Consider the following 22,339-nt stretch of genomic DNA (forward strand, 5'->3'; position numbering starts at 1 on the left):
AAATATGTTGGGTTCTTCAGATACGGCAGCAATAGAATTGGCGAGGGGGGATGGAGGACTTGTGAGACTTGGAGACCTACCCAGTGATACTCAGGGGTTACTCTCGGCTATGTACTTGGGAATCATTCCTGACAGTACTCAGAGGTCATATGGGATGCCCAGAATTGAACCTGGGTTGACTACTTGCAAGACAAGCACCCTACTGCTATACCATCACTTTGACCGTAAAGGTAAAGGTAAAGGCCCTCCCGTTGATCGTCGATTTGCTCGAGCGGGCCCAGTAACGTCTCCACTGGAGACTTTGTTGTTACTGTGTCTGGCATATCGAATACTCTCGGTAGCTTGCCGGGCTCTCCGAGAGGGGCGGAGGTAAAATCCTTTATTAAGAAAAACTCATTCTAGATAGACAGCAGGTGGCTCTTGCAAATGACTAACCTGGGTTCAATCCCTGGTGCCACACATAGTCTACTGAGCTCAACTAGGAGTAATCCCTGAGCACCACCAGGTGTGGTCCCAAAACAAAAAATACATAAATGAATAAAAGGGAAAACTCAGTATAAATCTTATAAGAGTCCACAGTCAAAAATGCAAAGAAGAAAGTTCATCTGATATATAGAAAACGTTAGGATTTGTACAGAATTGTAGATCTGTCTAAAATTGATTACACATGATTGCTTCCCAGCCTTCTCTTTTGATGTCAGTTTATAAAGTTCCCCTCTCCCAAGGGTAGCTAGAATAATTTTCTATCTTGTCTGTTTCTTTAAAAATGAGGAGGTCAGTTTCCATAAAAACAGAAAGGAGGGCTTGAGGTCATCAGGTTATCCGTTCTCTGGATGATGCTGTTTTTTGTTCATTTGCTTCTGAAACATAACGTTTTATAGATCTTAGGATTTACTGTCTATTTTGGGGGTAGAAGGCAGAAAGCAACAGAGGGGTAGTATGTCTGCATGAGTTTCTGCTTATTGTTCTTTCCAGATAAATAGTTAAACTTATGTACTGCTACTTCAAAACAGTTTCTTCAAAACAGAGTATGAAAGAATTATTATTTTGTTGTCTAACACAATTTATCATTGTCAGGTAGCCCTGTCCCTTTAGGGCAATTATTTGACTGGTATAGAAAAAACATACATACTATTTGAACCAAATAGTATTTTAAATATGAAATAGGTAGTTTGTGGTTTAAATAGATTATGTGCTGAATTAAATATTTGAATATAGCTTTTGTGAGTTGAGACTCATTGATACCAACTGATAAGCTTTTCAACTGAAGGTTAGAGGTACATTTTACTCCAATATACCTCCAATCTAAGGTTTTGGATCCACTCTAAGTTGTGTATGATTAAATATTTCATGATATTTAATCCAATATTTACAATACACACAACTGTTAGTTCTATTGACTATTACATTGTTGGGGCTGGACTGAGCCATCAGGGTGAGCCCATGTAGACTGCACCGAACAATGGGCAGGAACACAGGGACACAAGAAAATGGGCAAGATTTCTTATGTGTCCTGACTGGTTTGGATGAGTCTGAACATCTTTTCCCCTTCAAATTGCCTTGTAAATAATTTTAGTATATTGAAAGGGGCAGTTTTCCTTTTTCTCACAGAAGCCTGGCTGATCTTTGACATGCAGATCTCAGGTACTAGCCAGGCCTGATCTTTGACATGTAGGGCTCCAGCCCAGCTTAGTCTTTAGGATGCAGATTCCCGGTGCCAGCCCAATTTGTCTTTGGGATATAGAGTTCAGGTGGCCACTTAGCCTTGTCTTTGGGATGCAAATCCTAGTGCTAGTAGTCCAAGAAAGGTTTCAGTTTTGGTTTTGTATCTTCTTTCCAAGGCCAAATTTACTGGTCTGCAGATGCAAGGAAATAATGTATGTTTGGCTGCCTCAATGTTCTTTCTGTAACTTCTTTTGATGACTTCACTGCATTGCATGCTTTAGAGGTACCATGATCAATAAAAGGAGATTTCGGGGCTCTCTACCATTGTCACAGGTCTGAGAGAACCTGGGCCCTCCATGACATAAATTTCTTTCACGTTCCATGTCTCGGTGCCTCCAACTGAACTAATGTTCACGTAACATTATAGCACTGTAGCACTGTCCTCCTGTAGTTCATGGATTTGCTCAAGCAGGCACCAGTAACATCTCCATTGTTAGACTTGCTGTTACTGTTTTTGGCATATTGAATATGCCATGGGGAGCTTGCGAGGCTCTGCCATGCAGGCAGGATACTCTCGGTAGCTTGCCAGGGTCTCTGAGTGGGGCAGAGGATTCAAATCCAGGTCAGCCACGTACAAGGCAAACGCCCTACACGCTATGCTATCGCTCGAGCCCATTGACTATTATAATGGAGATATCATTATTGAACAACAAAGATATGGCATACATCTCTATCATAATAGTATTTTACTTTATTTTTTAAAATTACTTTTAATTTTATTTTTAATTTATTTTATTTTGGCTTTTTGGGTCACACCTGGAGATACTCAGGGGTTACTCCTGGCTCTGAACTCAGGATTTACTCCTGGCAGTACTCAGGTGACCATATGGGATGCCTGGGATCGAACCTATAGCCTAATAGGTATAAGGAATATCTCATTGAGGATTTGAATTGTATTTCCCTAGTGCCTAGTGATATCAATCTCCTTTTAAAATAACTGCCTGTTATTGTTATTTGCATTTTCTGAAAGTGTAAATTTCTTTTAAAATGGTAGTTGTCCTTTGGAAAGTAATATGGACACTCCTCAAAAAACTAGGAATCGAGCTTCTACATAACCCAACAAGTCCACTCCTTGGAATACATCTCAAGGCTCCCAAAACACAGTCCAGAAAAGGGTCAAGACTCTTATGCTGTACTATTCACATAGGCAAACTCTAGAAACTACCAAAATGCCCAAGAACAGAAGATTAGATGAAGAAACTATGGTACATGTACACTGTGCTACCCTAAATATGACTTTGCCACAAGAAAAGATGTCAAGAATTTGCTGCTACATGGATGGATCTGGAGAGTAAAATACTGAGTAAAGTTAGTCAGAGGTAAGGGCAGGCATAGAATGTGGGATATAAGGAAATATAGTAGGGGGATTACAAAGATCAAAATAAAATTGAAACGAAGAACATGAGAACTGACCTTCAGTAGGAAACTCACCACTGGTTGGGGCTGGGAGTGAGGAGAGATGGGACAGAGAGGAAACACTTCAATAAGGGTGGAGGGAAGTGATCATTGGTGGATCTGGTGGATGAAGTGGGTACTGAAGGAAGACAAAGTGATATGCATGATACTTTCATCAGTCATAGTATTGAAAACCACAGTGCCTAAAGGGAGGGAAAAAGAGGCACCTAACATTGAGGCAGGCTTGGGGGTAGGAGGGAAATGGGGACATTAGTGGAAAGACATGGATTCTCAGAAGGGAGAAGTGTGAAACATTGTATGTCTGCAACTCAGTCACGAATAACTTTGTAATTTATGGTGACTCAAAATAAAATTAAAAGATAAAAAGTTGTTGCTATTGAATTTATTGTTAGTCTTTATTATACTGTTACAGTGAACTTCAAAGTGGTACTTAAAGCTTCTTTATTGTAGTTTTTCTCCTGATTTTTGTGTTTTGTGAAATTTGTTTCATACTTCTTTGTACGTTAAGATTTATAAGACTGTCCTCTGCTTGATTATACATTCATCATTATAAACCAACAGTTTAAATATATTTAATTTAAACTTCCATAATATTAAGATCATAATTCTATTATATTTACATCATATGCCTGGTAGGTCTTTTAAAATTATTTTTATTTATTTACTCAGCATAATTTTGTTTTAGATTAATCTTTTTCATATGCTATATTTTTGAGCTCTATGCTTTCATATTATCCAAGAATCATTTCTTTCTAATAGGTTATCTTTTCATGTTTATATTTATTGACATACTAAGTATTTTTGGTATTATTCTCTTCTTATTTATATAATCTGATTCTAATTTTTATTTCACTAAATGCGTTGTATATGATTATTTCCTGTTTATAATTCAGAGTTGGCTAGACACAGTAACAACAAAGTCTCCAATGGAGATGTTACTGGGCCCGCTCGAGCAAATCGACGATCAACGGGAGGGCCTTTACCTTTACCCTTTACCTTACCCTTCTGCCATTTTATTCTATAAGTTTAAGATGTATAATGTAAAGTACTGAGGGGTTTTTGCAGGGGTAGTGGTGGTAGCAAATCAGATATACTTGCAGTACATACAAAGTGAAAATTCAAGTATAAGTAATATCCTATTAATGTCTTTTAGCACTCCTATTTGTTTCTTAAAATTAATATAGCAGCACAAATGCTCTTGAAGGCACGAAGGAGATTAATATATGAGGGATAAAGGATATTGGTGTCTCTCCCTCAGGTAGACCCCCAATCTGGATGCCCCGAAGAGCGCGCGGGAAGTGAGCGAGGGAGAATGCAGCTTTAGAACTTCATGGCAGTTGCACAGATAGACATTGGAGAGTACTCTTGGTGTCTCTCCCCCAGGTAGACCACCAATTCCCGAGCCCCAAAGAGCACGCTGCTTTGCTTTGCTCCACAGCCACACATTTTTTCACCACTCTATCACTCATCCTACACATACAGATAAATCCCAACTTCGATTCCTAACCATTCAAAACACACAGGAAACAACCCTAAACAGCAAAGTCCATGATGGTAAAGCCATACAGAAGCCCACCAGTCTTAGTGAGTGAAGAAGCTAGCTCAGATCAGCCAACAATTAATAAGGAACTCTATAACCTCTCTGATAAGGAGTTTAGAATGGAAATGTTAAGGTTGCATAAAGAGCTCAAAGAAACTATGGAACACACCACCGATAAAATACAGGAGGATGAGAGAGCAGAATTGAGGAAAATGCAAACGAAAATACAAGCAGAAGTGACAGTGCTGAAAAATGTGGCAGGTGAAATGAAAAACTCACTAGGAGACTTGAGCAACAGAGTAGCAGCTGCTGGGGACAGAATCTGTGAGCTCCAAGATGAGGTAAAGCGAATCTCCAGACTACAGCAGAAGATGTAAAACTCCTCAAAATAAATCGAGATGGCAAGGAAAAATCGGGACTATGCCTAGAGGAACAACATAAAAATCACTGGAGTACCAGAGGGGCAGGAAGAAAACCCTGATGAAGAAGCAACATTCAAAGCCATTATTGCTGAAAAGTTCTCAGAGCTGAAGAGTTCATGCACTCAGATCCAGTAGGCATGGAGGGTACCAGCTAAAAGAAATCCAAGAATACCCCAAGACACATCCTAATCAGAATGATGAAAAGAGATAGAAAACTGAAAGCAGCAAAATCAAAGGAGCATCTCTAAGATTCACGGCCAACTTACCAGATGAAACCCTTCGGGACAAAGACACTGGTGGGATACAGTGAACAAACTCAATGAATAGCTCACCAAGAATACATTATCCAGTCAAGCTGTCTTTCATATTTGAAGGAACAATACACAATTTCACAGATAAAGAACAACTCAAGAGCATCATAGACACAAAACCAATGCTACAAGAAGAACTAAATGGGCTACTTTTACATAAGAAAAGTCCCACAAGTACACCAAACTCCTAAATAAAGATGGCACAAATCACATCACAATAATCTCTCTCAATGTCAGTGGGCTAAATGCACCAATCAAGAGGCACAGAATGCAGGATGGATTACAATAAAAAAGAATTAAAGAATATTGATGACTCTGAAGTAATAGTAAAATTGTAAATTTTATAATGATGCATCTTAAAATCAAGGTCACTGTAATAAAATAAGACATATAATTACTAAAACTTTTATTGACTTCATCATAAAATATCAGGATATTAGCATATTATTTCTTTTCATCTCTACTTCCTGATAATTATTTCCACATTATAGCTAATAGTCAAGCTCTGTAACATATTCTTTTAAAGTAATAATAATCTAGTTTTTATGAAATTCAGATATTCTGTTTTCCTCCTCTTTCTGGAAAAAGGTGAAGTGATTGTACTTTAATTTTTTATGCCTCATATTATAAATTTCTGTTCCTCATTTCATAGGGACATATGAAACGGCCCATTTTCCAAAGTCAAGCCAATTGATATAAAACTTGATAGTTTTATATAATCTACCCCAATCTGCTATCATTTTTATTTTCTTTAAGTTTCTTAAATTGTATAACTTTTCTCTAGCATAACTATATTTCATATATAGCATGGGGGATTTATATGCATGTAACAATTATTCCTCTGTGAAATTTATTTCTGTTTCCAAATCATCTCGTCCTACCTAGTGGATACCTAGAGTGAGTATTTTTGTATTGCAGTAGGAAGTGAACCAGCAGTTTCTCACAGAACACACAAACATAAGTTCCTCTAGACTTAGTCATATGACTACATGCAAAGGAGGCAAGAAAGTATGCTATCAAGTTGTGTGGCAATCTTCCCAGCTTCAACTAAAATATTTTATTTTAAAAATAAAGACGGTAGGAAGAGATATTTGAGGACAAGCATCAATCTCTGACACAAACACTGTCTAATTTTTGACATTGATAGACCTACAACGTTTACATCACTGTGGTAACATTTTATGTTGATAACTAAAGATAGAAATGAGCCTTGAATTTCTAAGGAAGTAGAAAAATGTTTTAAACCAGAAAGCCGTAGAAACAAATATTGCAATAAATCAAACTAGAACAGTAGAAAGTAAAAGGGTAAAGAAAGATGTCAAATTCCCATCACATGTAAAAATCACAAAATATTATGAAACATTATGACAGAAATTAGATTAAATCAGTAATGGAATTTTTCTGGTTATGCTTAGAGATAAAATACATATAATAATAATAATATAAATCTAAAATTAAAAGAGAGATAAAGATAATCTAGATTCGGGGCTTGGGGTGGATAGTTCAGTGCCAGGGATTGAATCCAGTGATTCACACTTGCAAAGCAAATATATTATGAGCCACATTTCTGACCCCAAAGCCTAGATTTATTTTAAATGACAGCACAACAAGATTATAAATGATATGATCAGTAGCATAGAATTTAAGTTGAAAATCATTCAGGGAAATAAATAGGGATAGTTTGTGCTGTCAAATAATATGACCCACCAATAATATATCAAAAATAGTATTGAAACAGCAAAGCATTTCCTGCTAATATGGAAAACAGATGAATACTTAAATATAGAGGGAATTCTCAATGGCTTCTTTCACTCAGAAATTGCCAGATCATGTAGACAAATTAAAATAGAAAAATTTATGTAAGCATATTAAATGTGTAGAGAACATTGTATCCAAGTAACAGAAAATGTATGTTTTTGTCATGTTTTTCTGGAACATTTCCAAAATCTGACTATTTTATAGTGTACAAAGAACATTTAAATGTATTCCAATAGAAAATCTTTTAGCTCACATGCTCTGAATTCTTTACAATTAAACAAGGATTGAAAATAAATTGAAAACTATATTTAGTTTCAAAACAGTTATATTTGTAATGACACAGTGTAGAAAATATAATGAAAATATTGTAATCAATAATATTTAAAGCATACCATAACCAAAAAAAAAAAACTCTATAAGAATCAGGACAAGATGACAAGGCTGGAAGTCATGCTTCTTATCACACTGATCCCTTAGTTAACAAAAGATTCAAATTTCTATCTTTCCAATTTAATGTTTTTATTTTATTCTTTCTGGGCTGGAGCGATAGCACAGCGGGTAGGGTATTTGCCTTGCATCCAGTCAACATGGCTGACCCGAGTTCGATTCCTCCACCCCTCTCGGAGAGCCCGGCAAGCTACCGAGAGTATCTCGCACTGCAAAGCCTGGCAAGCTCCCTGTAACATATTCGATATGCCGAACACAGTAACAAGTCTCACAAGGTTACTGGGCTCGCTCGAGCAAATTGATGAACAATGGGAGGATCGTGACCATTTTATTCTTTCTAGATTTTGATAGATTATAAAGGTTTAAAGAAAAGATTAAATAGTCAAAGATCTTATCTCACTGACCTACTATTTAACAAAATAAAAAGGTATAAAATATGAAATATAAAAACTTTGCAAAACTTGTGGTAAAACAACATAAAATATAGAGAACCAATAATTCATGGTTGTCATATTAGCCTTGAGAGCAAAAAGAGACAGGGCATAAAGATAATACAGAATTAAAATCACACACACAAATATACACATATATGCATATATGTATATATGAAATACAATATTGAGAAATGTCATGGTTTTCTAAGAGGAACAATTACTCATTACCTACTAGGTGTCATTTCACTAATTCAAGGAAATTTCATAATTTAAAAAGGTATGCCAAATAAGTTTTCAAAAATTAACTTTTCTCCTTCAAAAATATAATATATACCTTCTGATAGTCTAGAGGAATAATGAACACCACAAAAAATTTTAAAGTTGCTGAAAAAGACTGAGAAAATTAATAGAAATTCCTATTAAAATTCTTAGCTAGAAATGAATTCCTTCTAATTTCACTTGTATATTTTTACAATGAAGTATTTTACCAAGAACACTGAATAAACATCATACAGTACATAAATGTCAGTTAATGAAAAAACATTCTAATATAATCAGTAATACATTCCTAAACAATTGCCTGAACTATTCCAAAATGAATCTTGGAATTTTGGATGTGGATTCTAAAATATGGATTCCAAAAATTCATTTAATTTTTAAAAATATCAGAGGTGAGCAAATGAATAGTGGATATTTTTGAAAGTGCTAAGACTGATTACTTTGTGGTTCTGAAGTAAGTCATTTCAAACCACACGGTTCAGTCTTTTGGATACCAGGTAAACACGGACATTGGCATTCTATGCAATGAATAAGAAAAGGTAAACATAAAAAGAACTAAGTTACTATGATCACCTATTATAATTTTGCCCTATGACTAAAGTTTCCATTCTAGTCTCTCCAACCTGCATCTGAGTCTTCCCTAGGCAATTTGTCTCAACCCTTGATCCCTGCAATCTTTTTCAGCAGAGCAGCTTGAAATACTGTTAAAACCCAAAGGTAGTCTGGGCCCCAGAAATAGTTCAGAGGCTAGCACTTACCTTGATGCAACATATCACAGTTCAATCTCAGGTGTGTGGCTGAGTGTTACTCCTAAACACAGAACTAGGAATTGAGTGCTGAGCATTGCAGGGTGTGACCCAAATCTCTCTCTTTCTCTCCCCTCCCCCCGCCACTCTTTCTCTCCCTCTTCCTGTCTTTCCCTCTCCTTCCCCCACCCCCATTGCTCTTAAACACAGCTGTATTCTCAGAAGAAAAGCCTTTCAGGATCATGTGCACCATGGATCTCTATATGTCATGACTTCATTTTCAGAATCTATTCGTTTTCAGAATCCATCCACTTAGCTCACACTGCCCCAGCTACATAGACTTTCCTCCTCTCCATAGAACATACCTAGTGCATTTCCACCTTAGCTGATGATGTTTCTTCCATTTGCTGTTCTTTTGTCTCAATGCAGTTTCCTAATTATATAAAAGGCTGACTCACCTCTTCCAGTTATGTTTAAATCACTCTCTTAGTGAGGATCTTTGAGGAAAGTAGCAAAACTTTGGGTAAAGCACTTCTGTGCATTTTTCCACAATTTCCCCACCCATGGGGTATAAGAAATTGGGAAGTATTTGGAGAAGAGGTGGAGTAAAAAAATTTTGGATGACAGAGATGATAGCATGTTTGAATGCTGATGAAAATGATCCTGTAGAACAGATAAACATGATGACAAGGCAGAAAAAAAATGAAAAATCACTCTAGTAATTTCTGAGGCTACTGTATACACGAGTGAAAATTTAGGCTGAGAAAAATTACAAATTCAGATTGTCCTGACATGAAAATTCACACATTTTCTAGTATTCTGCTAAGTCTCTCTCTCTGTCTCTCTTCTTTGTCTCTCTCTCTCCCCCCTCTTTCTTCCCCCCTACACTCCTCCCTCTCTCATATTTGTGAACAAGAAAGTGGGAAGATACGAAGATAAGTAGTAAAGCCAAGTTAGTGAAATGATCATTTAAAGTTTGAAGATCTTCCTAGGGTGTGCCTTTAATTAGCTGCACATAACAGGCAGGTGCTCTGTTTGGATCACTTCAGTCCCTCACCTATTGAAAAATGAATAGAGAAGTTCTAAATTTCCCCAGCTTGCTCGAAAATAGTATCATTCCAAGACCCAACAAGTATGCTTCAAATGAGCCCCTTTGAGAACTGGTTCCAACATTATGTAAGTGCACAGCTTACTGGCATCCTCCTGTAACACAAAACTCGAAATGCCTCTTTCACAGTAACATCCCAGACTCACCTAATGTCAGATATTTTAGAATATCTGACATCTGCTTAGTCTCCCAAGGCTGACGAATGGCTTGAATAATAGTTATTTTAGGATGTAATTTCTGCACTTTTTTTTAAAAAAAAAACCCTTTGCAACTAAATAATGTCACATTTCTGAGTCACTTATGTAACCAACATGATTTATCTGAATAAAAGAGTATGATTTGGGGAAATATTTAAAAAGTCATTGAGAATGATCCTAGGTAGTTTAGATGGCAACTATGTAAAACAATGCATTTTTCTAATATTATATCTGAGTCTTTAATAGCAACTGAAAAAGTGAGGATATAAACTAAAGGAGAGAGTATATCAAAGTGTCTCAAGGGCCCTAAATACCGTGGTGGCAAAGGAAAGGTAGTGCGAGCCATTCTCTGCTAGTGGTGGGACATTCTCTGTACTTGGTCAGTTCCTACACAAATAATAGAGGATGAGGGGCTGGAGTGATAGCACAGTGGGCAGGGCGTTTGCCTTGCATGCGGCCGATCTGGGTTTGATTCCCAGCATCCCATATGGTCCCCTGAGCACTGCCAGGGGTGGTTCCTGAGCGCACAGCCAGGAGTAGCCCCTGTGCATTGCTGGGTATGACCCAAAAAGCAAAGAAAAAAAAAAGAAATAGAGCATGAGTTATCAACCAAGAGGCAAATAAATTAGTAAAAATGAGGATGTAGTGGAAAGAGATTAAGAAGAAAAAGAGGGATAAAAGGGGAGGGGAAGTTTGTAGTAGACTCAAGTGTGACTAATGTTTCAATTTTTAAAGACTGATAACTGAGCCCAGGGGTGGGAATTATGGAGGATTATGGATAAGTGATAATAAATAGGTAGGTCTGGAGAAAGAGAGTTACTATCTTCTGAATAGGAATAAATATGTTTTATTTTAAAATCTCTGTAATATTAAGGGACATTGGCAGAGCCTGGCAAGCTACCCGTTACATATTCGATATGCCAACACAGTAACAAGTCTCACAATGATGGAGACATTACTGGGCCCGCTCGAGCAAATTGATGAGCAACGGGAGGACAGTGCAGTGCAATTAAGGGGCATGAAGAAACTAAGGTTAGCATGGCATTCTTACTAGTACTGGGCAGTACCTGGTAAGAGCACCAGTAGTGCACAAATTAAGAGTTAAAACATCCAGAAGAAATATATTGTAAAAGGGGGATGCTTAGATCACCTTGAACCCAGTGTTTAGTGAGAAGGATAAAGAAAGAAATCGAGGGGGGAAGAGGAGAATGGGGAGGAATGGTTAAATGGATATCAGGGCTTTGGTTGTACCAGTGATATTGATGACTGCTATAGCCATATAGACAAACCACAGACTGAAAAAAACTGAAAACATGAGAGTTAAGCTACAACCAATGAAACTGTAATGTGCCTGTCAAGGTGACAAGTAGGGGTTGGAGTGGGGAGGGAATCTGGGAAGACTGGTGGGGGGTACATTGTCATTGGTGGTGGGATTGATGTTGAAATATTATATGCCTGAAACTCAACTATCAAGAACATGGTAAATTATAGTCCTTTAATTAAAAAAACAAGAATTAAAACATCCATGCAACTTAAAATTTGAGTCTATGTATATATTATTAAAGTGTTAAGATTTTTAAAATACATTTTAAATAACAAATCAAAATGTTATTTCAATTAACTAGTAACTTGCTGTTATTATGTAGGTGGAAACTTTGTTAAATTATATGTTTCTGAAATTTGATTTCAAATAACTTTCAATACTTGCAAATTAAAATAAGTTGAATAAAATACGAGAAAGCATTTTGCTTTGATTGTATTTTGCTATGTAAGACCAGAAGTAATCTCACTGAGATTCAAATGACCCAAAAGCTAAATGTCAGTACTCTTTTCTCGTGTTCTCTTAAGTGTGTAAAGCAAGAATAGCATTAATTAACAGAGAAATAATTTACTCGTATTGTGACCTGTAAATCATTTTAAGAAAGCAAGAACTCTACTAAATCTCATTCTTTTAATTGGATTTCCTGTTGCCTTGCCACATTTCAATTGGCATGGGCCATATAGATGCAGCCTGAGTAAATCTAGTAAAAATAATCAGAGGCTAAAATGTATTACTGCTCCCGTACCAAAAGAATAATGTATTTAAGATAAGCTAGAAACTTCACACCAAAATAATGATGTCATTTAAATTGCTCTCTTGTTTCAATGACTGAAAATTGAATTCAACAACAAATTTTTAAAAAATCATGAAATGTTGCTAATTGCATCCCCTTTAGGTAAATATTTGACATATGTTGCCTCATTTAATGTCTCTCAACCTGCCTCCATCAAGCCATAGATATGCCAACTAATAGGTAAAAGCCAGAACTCAAATCTAGATCGTAATTTTTCTATTAAAGTTACATTCTATTGTCATCGATTATCTTTTAAAGAATATTTTCATAAACAAGTATAAGAATGAAATTTTTTTTAGATTTTTATTTATTTTTGTAACTACAGTGAGGGCTGGAGTGATAGCACAGTGGTAGGGTGTTTGCCTTGTGTGCAGCCAGCCCGGCCAAGCCAGGTTCGATTCCTCCGCCCCTCTCGGAGAGCCTGGTAAGCTACTGAGAGTATCTCGCCCACACGGCAAAGCCTGGCAAGCTACCCGTGAGGTATTCAATATGCCAAACACAGTAACAACAAGTCTCAAAATGAAGACGTTACTGGGCCCGCTCGATGAACAACTGGAGGACAGTGCTACAGTGCAATTACAGTGAGATACACAGTTACAAAGTTTCAGTTGTATAATATTCCAATACCAGTTTTTTCACCCGTGTACATTTCCTACCACTAATGCTCCAAGTTTCCTTCCTGATCTCTACCCCTACCCCCCCACACACACCTCTATGGCAGGCACCTCTCCCTCTCCCTCCCTCTTTCCCTTCCTCCCTATCTCCTTCTCTTTTTGTCTCTTGCTCTCCTTCTCTCTCTCCCCTCTCTCCCTCTTTCCCTTCCTCCCTCCCTCCCTCCACACCTTTTGGGCATTATGGCTCATAATACAATACTGAAAGAATGTATGTATAGAGAATGAATAATTTTAATTAGGCAAATGGGTATATAAATATAAATGCCAAGGTGGGTAGATTCATAAAGATTTGTTATATACTATGAGTGAGCATTTAAAATTTATTGACAAGTTGTATTATTTTAAAGTATATTGGGGCTGGAGCAATAGCACAGCGGGTAGGGCGTTTGCCTTGCACGCGGCCAACCCAGGTTTGATCCCTGGCATCCCATATGGTCCCCTGAGCACCGCCATGGGTAATTCCCGAGTGCAGAACCAGGAGTAACCTCTGTGCATCACCAGGTGTGACCCCCCCAAAAATTTAAAAAATAAAGTATATCAAGAAACTCAAATTGTTGCAGCATACTGATTTTAGTCTTATTATTTTTAAAAAATTATAAACATGCCATCCCACAGTTATTGAATGTTACTGTTGTCAAGGGGTAGACAATAGGCAGGTCTAAGATCATATGCAAGCTTTGCTACATTCTTGGCAAGTACTATAATCTATTTGTGCTTCAGTTTCCTCATCTGCCAAATGGGAATTTAAAATATATTGTTTCCGAAATATTCTATGATGCTGGTGTAGTACATAATATGGAAGATGTACTTGGGTCAAATGCTGAATTAAACAAAAATCTAAATAGTTTGATGTAAAAATGTTTTATCAGTCCTTAGATATGAGATGGTTCTAGATTTCATTGTTTAATTTACTGTCCTCCTGTTGTTCATCGATTTGCTTGAGCGGGCCCAGTAACATCTCCATTGGAGACTTTGTTGTTGCTGTGTTTGGCATATTGAATACATCACGGGTAGCTTGCCAGGCTCCGCCGTGTGGTTTAATTTACTGGATTAAATAAATCTATTAAAAGGAGCAGATATAAACCCAGTAATTTCATCAATAGTTAATGAGAAATTTATATATATATGTATGTAGCACTGTCCTCCCATTGTTCATTGATTTCCTCGTGCAGGCACCAGTAACATCTCCATTGTGAAACTTGTTGTTACTGTTTGACATATTGAATATGCCATGGGAAGCTTGCCAGGCTCTGCTGTGTGGGCGGGATATTCTCGATAGCTTGCCAGGCTCTCCAAGAGGGACGAGGAATTGAACCCGGGTTGGACGTATGCAAGGCAAATGCCCTACCTGCTGTGCTATCACTCCATCCATTTTTAGAAGGTACTCAATAAAATTAGTAGAATAAAGAAAGTCCATAAAAAACAGCTATGGTCTGCTGATCTCTTATTCTGCACTCTCCCTGGTTCCTAAGAAAGCTACCTGATTGTTTACAAAAGATTGGGGACTATTACATTTCTTCTCTGCAGTGATTCCTATATGTATATGTATATGTCCTTACTGGGGCCCCTTGGAGGGGAGAAGGGTTGAGTTTCTCTCGCCCCACCCCCACCCCGAGCAGAGCCCCAGCAGCTGAGGATCTCCAGAGCCAGCCACAGCCATGCTGGGACCACTCTCCACATGTCCGGACGGGCCTCATGCATGAAAAAACTGGCAGAGGAACCCAGGCATGCAGATCCCAAGGCTGAGGTCTCCAAGCCTACTCAGATTGGGAATGGGCCTTCTCCACCCAGACCCCCCATCTTCCAGTAGGTAGGCTTCACACCTACCAGCTGCCGCCAGCGCCTGGTTGGTCCCATCAACAGCCAAGATGCAGAGACTATAAAACCCAGCTCCTGGAAGTGCGTGGCCGCATTCACAGCCTCAGGACAACTTATTATCTTATTTTTCCTTTGGAGAATCTGACAGGCTACCAAAAGTATCCTGCCTGCATGGCAGAGTCTGGCAAACTTCCCATGTCATACTCAATATGACAAATACCAGTAACAATGATTGGTCTCTTTCTCCTAATCCTGAAAGAGCATTGATATGGCTCTTTTAAAATCTCAGGGCTAGGAAGGAGACGTTACTGGTGCCTGCTCGAGGCAATTGACGAATAACAGGATGATCGTGATCGTGATGTATATGTATATGTATATATGTATATGTATGTATATATGTGTATATATGTGTATGTATATATGTGTATGCATGTATATGTATATGTGTATATGCATTTGTATATGTATATTTGTTATTGTTGTTGATTTGGGGTCACAACCAGCTGTGCTCAGGGCTCTGTGCTCAGGGATCACCCCTGGCAGGCTCAGGGGACTATATGGGCTCAGGGGACCATATGGAACTCAAGTTGGCTATGTGCAAGACTTATTTGCCATACTATTGTTCCAGCCACAAATTTAGCTATTTCTGATACTGAAAAGGGTCTTTTCTTTATTTTTCACTCTCATGGTCAATTAAACACACACATATCTTTTTATATGGAGGACCCAAATGAAGACAGTTTACAACTCTTACTTAGGTATCATTATATCCCCAAACCTGTAGAATAGTGACTAGCATCTATACTGTAAACCGTAATGCCCAAAAGGAGAGAGAGGAATTTGGGGGAAATTGTATGGGGGAAATTGTCTGCCATGGAGGCAGGGAGAGGTGTGGAATGGCGAGTAGGAGTTACTGGAGGAAACCACATTTTCCATTGGTGGTGGAAAATGTGCACTGGTGAAGGGATGGTGTTTGATCATTGTATGACTGAAACTCAAACATGAAAGCTTTGTAACTGTAGCTCATGATGATTCAATAAAAAAATAAAAAGAAAGAATAGTGACTAGCATATTGTCAATCTTTTTTTTTAATATGTTCATTGATAGATTTGAGAACCCTGTCTGGCACAGACTGAGGGACAGAGATGAATAAAATGAAGAAATAGAAGTTTACTGGGGTGTGCTCCCGGAGGGAATCTACAAACTTCTGTTATGGTTGAGGTAGAGCCGTGCCCTGGCAGAGAGTGAGGGGGCTTTTAAGTTGTCGTGGGTGGGAAATGAGGAGAAGGGCACAAAGACCAGTGGAACCCGTGTGCCTGGTATGGCCTGTTATCTGTAGGGGATGGATGTGAGGAAGCATGGAAGGCAGCCTGGAATACAAACTTAGGCTGTTTTACCAAAAAAATAAGCAAAAATTCCTGTCTTCCATGCTGGGGACAGGGTGATCTTTGATTCTGCTGACTGTTATTCGGTCCTGAGCAAACCTTACATACCAGTGGTTTGGGTTATATAATAAAAAAGGGCAATGAGAAATCTGTCTAGCTTCTTCTGGCGGGAATAGGTTTGTTGCTCTTAGGGGGATGGTGTGCTCAGAGGAGTCAGTTGGCAACTGGGAGAAGGGTAGGGGGGCCAATTGATTCAAGTAGCTCTGGAGATTTCCTGTACCTGCACCTGTATGGATTTCAGGTGGCAGGGTACTAAGATAAAAAGGGAAAAAAGAAACAAACCTGACAAGATACCAAGTGAAAAGATACACATTAAAATTAACAGCCCTACTGGTGGGAATGCAAACCACACTGTTAGCCTTATTAAACCCTATTTTAATCACTGTAGTACTGTAGTACTGTGCTCCTGTTGTTCATCGATTTGCTCGAGTGGGCCCAGTAATATCTCCACCTTGAGACTTGTTGTTACTGTTTTTGGTATATCAAATACGTCACAGGGAGCTTGCCACGCTTTGCCGTGCGGGCGAGATACTCTCGGTAGCTTGCCAGGCTCTCCAAGAGGGGCGCAGGAATCGAACTCGGGTCGGCCATGTCGGCTGTGTGCAAGGTAAACGCCCTACCTGCTAACCCATTAGAATACATTTGTTCAATCACTGTAGGAAGAGTATAATTTCTACAGAGGACAAGTTACAGAAACATAGTTTTCTCTCCAGCTTCACTTGAAGTTTGCCAGATGGCTTAACAAACCTGGCCTGGTCTTTTGCATAAACACAGCAAGACTGGAGAACTCTTGATTTGGGATACCGCATGGAGAGTTCCTGGTGGTTGGCTAAAGACAGGAGACCCAGCAATAATGGCATTAATATTTACCTGTCACTTCAGGGTTACCTATGCTTATCCATTATGAAGATGTGAAGATCAGGTCCCACGGAGAGCTGGAGGTGACCTTGAACCTCTCACCTTCCGCATGAATGCCCTGGCAGAAAGGAGTCCATCCCATCCCTTCTTAGTTTAGTTTTAAACTAAATTACTACTCTTTGAATCTGTTTTTCACGTGCCACATTATTTCAACTCAGAAGATTTTCTATGTCAGATATTCTAATAATCCAATGCAAAAACAAAACAAATATGTACATTTAGACATAGCAGCCTAAGAAAACATTTGAACCACATCAATTTTTTTATGAACCTCTAGAAAACCTTTTTGGACTTAATTTCAGTAGTTCTTATACCTTCGTTATTTGTAAAACAGCCCAAGTCTTTATTCAAATTGGCCGAGGCTTGTAACATAAAGCCTTGCATTCTCTTATCTCATTTTAGTTTCAGGCTCTATTCCTCAGCCCTTTCTAGATAGTACAGATTCTGAAGCTCTAACGAATTTCAAGTGTTAGGAACCATTTAGCATTTTTCCAATAAGAAGTTTAGATTGAATATTTCAATTTCTCTGTAGGCTCAACAATCAGATGAGAAATCTTTGTTTAACCCTGGTCTAACAAGGTCCAAAAACACCTAAACTTTTTAAATTGCGGGGTTCTATATTACTCTGATCTCTGGTGATGATGCAGCTTGTGATCATCTCGTGATGATGCAGGTCTAAGGATTTCTACTTCTGATTTCAACCTGGCTCTAACATTCTAGTGTTCCACACACAGAGAACCACAAATTTACTATAGGCAGAGGGGTGGCACATGAACACACATGACACGAGTACAGAGAACTTGGTAAGTGAGACAGACTAGAGGAGAGAAGGATGGGAAAGAGAAAGGCAGGAGTGCAGGAGAGAGAAAGGTCTGTATATAAGGTGTTTCTCCACACTGGTCCATGCAGTGATTTCAGAGGGCCATTAAAGTCAAATAGACATCTGTTCTCGGGCACTCAGGTTTTTTCCAGATTCTGGCTATTGTAAAGAGTAGACTATAGACCAAACATGATTGCCACTCATTGCCTCTTTTGCAAGCCACAACACCCAAAAGGAGAGAGAGAACAAAAGGGGATGCCCTGCCACAGAGGCAGGGTGGGATGGGGGGATGGGAGGTGGGAGGGATACTGGGATCCATGGTGGTGGAAAATGGGCACTGGTGGTGGGATGGGTATTTGATCATTGTATAATTGAAACCCAAGCACAAAAATTTGTAAGTCTACAACTGTACCTCATGGTGTTTCACTAATAAAATTTTTTAAAAAGTCAAATAGACAAAGGTCCCTTTGCAGGCCAGTTTAAGACCATCTGCTAGGGAATATTGAGACCAATCAACATCAGAGAAATGCATCAGATGGTTGGGATGACCAACTGCCTTCGGGGAATGTAAAAGACATGGCAGAGGGGTATTGGGCTTAGATTTTTATTTTATTTTTTTTGGTTCCCCGTCTGAATTGACCAAACTACGGGAAGGTACTGTAAATAATAGGGGATGTGTGAGTGAGTACTTGACATCTCAAGCACCACTCAAAACTCCAGGAAAATAGTGCTGATTAGAGGGGGAGCAAACGCCTTCTATCTCATCTCCCACTGAGGAAAAACAGAAAGAGAGGGAGGAGTAGGTAATCCGGGTCGCTCAAATTTCCCAGATGGAGGCTTGCTCTGATTTGAGCTCAAGATTTCTGGAATTTAAGGGCACAGGACTGGAATAGGATGCAGGGCCAGAATTTAGGGTGCAGACCAGCTGAGTGAATGGATAATGGGACAAAAACAGACCAAGGGGCTGTATTTAGGCTTCCCAAGACCAGTGAAGAGTCCAGAAAGTTGTAGTAATTCATGTGTGAACCAGGGTGAGAAAAGGAAAGAGTGTCTGCAACTGGAGTAAGTGCCAGGTTTCAGGCACCATCATGATCAATTTGGGAACCCTGTCGGGAGCAGATAGAGGGACAGAGATAAATAAAGTGAGGAAATAGGAGAAGTTTATTGCTGTGCACTCCCAGACAGAATCTTTGAACCTCTGATGAGGCTGGGGTAGAGCCACACCCTGGGAGAGGCTGAGGGGGCTTTTAAGTTGTCTAGGGCCGGAAAAGGGGAAAAGGGATCAAAGACCAGTAGAACCCACGTGGTTGGTCTGGCCTGTTATCTGTAGGGGATGGATGTGAGGTAGCATGGAAGCAGCCCGGTGGCTTTCTGTCACCAGATATGCCATAAGTCCTGTCTTCTGTGCTGGGGACAGGGTGATCTTTGATGCTGGGAATGTCACTTTTTCATTGGCTGGTCCTGAGTAAATCATCATTTGAAGATCTGCCGAGAGAAGGAAATAAGAGTCTGAGAATAAATTCTTATTATCATTTACCTATCTGTAGCACTGTGAGCACTGTCCTCCCATTGTTCATCGATTTGCTCGAGTGGGCACCAGTAACGTCTCCATGGTGAGACTTGTTATTGTTTTTGTCATATCCAATACGCCACGGGGAGCTTGCCAGGCTCTGCCATGTGGGCGGGATAGCTTGCCGGGCTCTCCAAGAAGGATAGAGGAATCAAACCCAGGTCAATCAAACAGCACTGCAAGGCAAATGCCCTACCCGTTGTGCTATCGCTCCATTTACCTAACTACAAGGAGAAATAGAAATCTATGGAGGGGAGGTATAAAATCAGGATAATTTACAGAAGATAAGGTGCTTCCTCAGCCCCACATATGGTCCCCCAGGTACCAGCAAGAATGATCACTCAGCACAGTGCCAGGAGTAAGTTCTGAGAACCATCAGGTGTGGTCCCAAAAAACAAAACAAACAAAACTTGAATGAAAGGAACTTGTTATTTGGGAACTGAAAACCATCAGAAATCACTCAAAATAAAAGTGATAACATAAAAAAATTTAATAAAGAAGGTCTGATCAGTGTCAAACATATCCAAGAAGCAAAAATGAATGATAGGGCCATGGGATTTGAGATAAAGTTGCTGCTGGGGCCAAAATAAATTGGTTTTGTTCTTTGTTTTTCTATTGAGAACTTTACTACAATTTACTTTTTAAGTTGCCTATTGATAGTTGACCTTTAATTTTTTTTGTTAATATTGACTAATCTATGCTTCAAATAAAGTCACTCACAGTGTTGGATACCCATGAAAACAATTATATTCAAAGAGATAGAGGGCCCGACATCAGTCATTATTTCATTATTGGAGTGGGGTGAAACCTGCCTTAAATTTTGAGGCATTTGAAATGAGTCAGAAAGAGAGGAATAGACATAGAAGGACTGCACTCATTTGTGGAGTACAAAACAACATAACTTGAGGCTGACACCTAAGGATAGTAGATACATGGGACAGATAGATTGCTCCATAGCTAGAAGCCTGCCTCATGAGCAAAGGAGAAAAGGCAGCTGGAATAGAGAAGGAATAACTAAGAAAAAGATGGCTGGAGGAATCAGTCGGGATGGGAGATGTGTGCAGAAAGTAGATAAAGGACCAAACATGATAACCTCTTAGGGTCTGTATTGCAAACCATAATGACCAAAAGTAGAGAGAGATTATGCGGAATCATGTCTGCCATGGAGGCAGGGGGAGGGTGGGAAAGGGGGGTATATCGGGGATATTGGTGGTGGGGAATGTGGACTGGTGGAGGGATGGGTGTTTGATCATTGTGTGATTGTAACCCAAACATGAAAGCTTGTAACTATCTCACAGTGATTCAATAAAATTAAAAAAAAATTTTGAGGCATTTAAGGCCATCATGGGAGCACTGGTATTTAAATTTTTCTGTCTGCATATCTTTTCATATATATATGTTATATAAATACATTAAATTCTGCAAAATGTTAAATAATTATACATCTATTACTAGTTAGATTCTTCAAGGCAGGGAAGAAAAGTCTTATAACAATGAACCAAGTAACTGGAAGAGTAAATTACAAACTCTTGGAATTATTGAAGTGGAAAATTGTGCACAAACTGAAAAGCATTTGTTCAAATTGGAGGTATCCCAGGAGAAATCTAGAAACAGTCCTTGCAAATTGTCTTTGAGTTCATATCCACTCTGCAGACCTTTTTATATTACATGTCAAATATTCAATTCTATTCAAATTCTCTTTTACTTCTTTTTCCCTGTGGGATATAAATGTGTGGGACATTAATTTTCTTTAAAAAATACTTACCTAGGGAGTTCGGAGATAGCTTAAAGTGTACATTTTACATGCCGGGGGCATGAGTGGATCCCCAACATTATGTTTCCCCACTCTTCCTACTCCAAGCACACTAAATCTCTGCCAGGTATGACACAAACAGAGGCTAGGAAAATACCTCAAAGTACCACATGATATGTCTGGGTGTAGGGATGTGGTCCTAGTAGGCCTCATCACCAAACCATTCAGCCTGGCTGGGTTAGTAACATTACGAGTGGTCACAGGTCCCCTACTCCTACTTTGGGAAGTCCCACCCCCCAAAATTCTGTAAGCTTAATGAGGAAAGAAGCTAGACAATGATCCTACAGATTTGATATCTGTCATAACAATAAATGAGTGTGTAATCTTTGTTTCCATTTCTCTAAGCTTTGTGTTGCCTGAGTAAGACTCCTATTAGATTGAGACAGAGGTAATGCCCTGAAAAGCAATTTTAGTAATATTAGCTATTTGCATGTCTATTTACTTATATGTATAGGTTACAAAAAGATACAACATGTATACTGGAATTGTATAGAATACATATATCGGCTTTCCAAGTCATGTTGTTTATGGATAGCAGTAGAAAAGACTACTATGACCAATGTTTCATATATGTGGGCAGTGATATACTGTGATAAAATAGCATTAAATGTCAGCGTTAGTTCAGTTGTCTATTTTAAGTTGATAAAGTAAAGTAAAGTAAAGGCCCTCCCGTTGATCTTCGATTTGCTTGAGCGGGCCCAGTAACGTCTTCATTGGAGCCTTTGTTGTTACTGTGTTTGGCATATCGAATACATCACAGGGAGCTTGCCAGGCTCTGCCCCGC

This window comes from Sorex fumeus, unplaced genomic scaffold (genome assembly GCF_029834395.1).
Source record: "Sorex fumeus unplaced genomic scaffold, SorFum_2.1 ptg000086l, whole genome shotgun sequence".
Lineage (NCBI taxonomy): Eukaryota > Metazoa > Chordata > Mammalia > Eulipotyphla > Soricidae > Sorex > Sorex fumeus.